The sequence below is a fragment of the Lipotes vexillifer genome, unplaced genomic scaffold (genome assembly GCF_000442215.2).
Source record: "Lipotes vexillifer unplaced genomic scaffold, Lipotes_vexillifer_v1.1 scaffold43, whole genome shotgun sequence".
NCBI lineage: Eukaryota > Metazoa > Chordata > Mammalia > Artiodactyla > Lipotidae > Lipotes > Lipotes vexillifer.
The window spans coordinates 329,195-331,796 of NW_006770037.1; the positions used below are offsets into that span (position 1 = coordinate 329,195).

Consider the following 2,602-nt stretch of genomic DNA (forward strand, 5'->3'; position numbering starts at 1 on the left):
GCGGGCCTCTCACTGTTGTGGCCTCTCCCGTTGCGGAGCACAGGCTCTGGACGCGCAGGCTCAGTGGCCATGGCTCACGGGCCCAGCCGCTCCACGGCATGTGGGATCTTCCCGGACCGGGTCATGAACCCGCATCCCCTGCATGGGCAGGCAGACTCTAAACCACTGCGCCACCCGGGAAGCCCTATCCAGTCATTTTTGAGTGAAAAGTGAACTTCATGTTTATCTCACTTCATTACTTTTAAGAAGCCTCCAATAGCATATCCACAGTCTACCAGTTCAAAACCACCGCATGTGCCCAGTTAAAGTTTATTTCAAAGAACTTACACTTGTGAAATTTACTGGGTTATTTTGACTAACTGCTAGAAAACAGTACACACCTTCTCTTTTCTAGTAATTCATTTTCTTTTCTAAGTCTTTATCGTCACCCTTTTGTTTCTTCAGAGAAATCTCAGTTTATTCTATTTCCTAGCATAAGTCATAAAAAAGTAACTTGTTAATAAATCTAGGATATTTTTAGATGAACTGTCCTAGAAACCCAAATGCCCCTGAAGTCCTCTTGACTATGGGTCAGTACAGAGAATGTCCTCAGGGGTTAGCAGCTGCAGATGTCTGATAATGCCCCTTCCTGCTACACAGATGAAGGTCTTGGGTACAGTCCACATTCTGGACCCTGGTCCTTCTATTGTGCCTCCCTCACCCTCCGATTCCCCAATGTCTTTTGTCCTCTGATCCCATCTTTATCGAAGCCCAACAGTATTAAGGTTATTAACGCCGGGGCAGTGTAGTCTCCTCTGAAAGACACTCAGTTTCTTTTAAAGGTTCTTATTGGCTTATTAATTATGTATGAATCAGGCTGCTGGAAATTGGATTAAAGATCAGCTTATTTCACCCACACTATAGAACAGACAGTAAATTGTTCTGGCATAATAAAATCATTCATCATTCAGCAAAATTATGCCTTTGGTTTGGAAGGCAGTGCAAATAAGGCCATAGCCAAATCTCTTTGCTCTTGTTTGCAAAGTAAAATTCAGTTTACTTTCAGTGCTTCAAATAAATCTGAACTTTAATGTCATCTCAAAAGATACTATGCTGGGCTTTCCCTGGTGGCGCAGTGGTTGAGAGTCCGCCTGCCGATGCTAGGGGACACGGGTTCTTGCCCCAGTCCAGGAAGATCCCACATGCCACGGAGCGGCTGGGCCTGTGAGCCATGGCCGCTGAGCCTGTGCGTCCGGAGCCTGTGCTCCGCAACGGGAGAGGCCACAACAGTGAGAGGCCCGCATTCCGCAAAAAAAAAAAAAAGATACTATGCTATAATAATACAGTGGAAGAGTTCTGTAGTTGAGTGTTCTTGTTTGCAATCGTTCATAACTAGCATTTGGGGCGTGTGGTCATCTTCAGGGGTGCCTGTTCCTAGGTGGTCTGTTGGCAGATGAAGGGAGAACAGAAACTCTGGTACCAGACTGACACAGAAAGCTACTCAAGTACAATTCTACTCTAGTTTTTTGCTCACAGAACTTTCATACCCATTTGTTTCTTCATGTGTATAATGTATTACTGGTGATTTTAAAGCATTTTGAGTCTGGGTAGATTTGCATTAATAATTAGGCAAGAAGTGAGTAGTGACAGCTTAGCATTTGTAATGTTGAAAGTATAGTGACTTTTTTTTAAAACTGGTAATGATTTTATACAGTATAATCAGCAGAAAGTCTAGACTGCCTGTCCTCGTTTTTGATAGTTATTGTGAACTTTATACAGGTTGGTGCCACCGTAGTCACCATCTCTGGTATATCTATATGCAGGTGCTGACTGGTTAGCTAAATGGTTTAGATTCTGTTCATTTTCCTAGATGACTTCAAAGTAACTTTTAAATGAACTGTTGAAAGTTAATATAATTTGGTAAACATCATGCTTGCAGAAAAAAGTTATGTATATTTTAGATTTGTGCAACTCATAAAGACAAATGAATGTGCTCCGAAGTAAACTTGCTTGAGAAAAGTCATCTTTTTTTTTTTTTTTTTTGCGGTATGCGGGCCTCTCACTGTCGTGGCCTCTCCCGCTGCGGAGCACAGGCTCCGGACGCGCAGGCTCAGCGGCCATGGCTCAGGCTCAGCGGCCATGGCTCACGGGCCCAGCCGCTCCGCGGCATGCGGGATCCTCCCAGACCGGGCGCGAACCCGTGTCCCCTGCATCGGCAGGCGGACTCCCAACCACTGCGCCACCAGGGAAGCCCGAGAAAAGTCATCTTAAAAGTAGTCCTGGGCTTCCCTGGTGGCGCAGCGGTTGAGAGTCCGCCTGCTGATGCAGGGGACACAGGTTCATGCCCTGGTCCGGGAAGATCCCACATGCCACGGAGCGGCTGGGCCCATGAGCCATGGCCACTGAGCCTGCGCGTCCGGAGCCTGTGCTCCACGACAGGAAAGGCCACAATAGTAAGAGGCCCACGTACTGCAAAAAAAAAAAAAAAAAAGTCCTATTTGCCCGGTACACTGCTGCTTACTATAACTAAAACGGTGACAGTAGCAGCCCTGCTCAACCTTCCTTCCATAGCAGTAGTGACAGCACTTCTGCAAAAAAAAAAAAAAAAAAAAAAAAAAACCTT

The 2,602-nt window shown here is 45.8% G+C and overlaps 1 protein-coding gene across 1 annotated transcript in view; it reads left to right on the plus strand.

Moving 5' to 3' along the window:
* The window catches only part of RTRAF (RNA transcription, translation and transport factor), a 16,638-nt gene that overhangs the window by 13,262 nt on the left and 774 nt on the right, over nucleotides 1-2,602 (plus strand).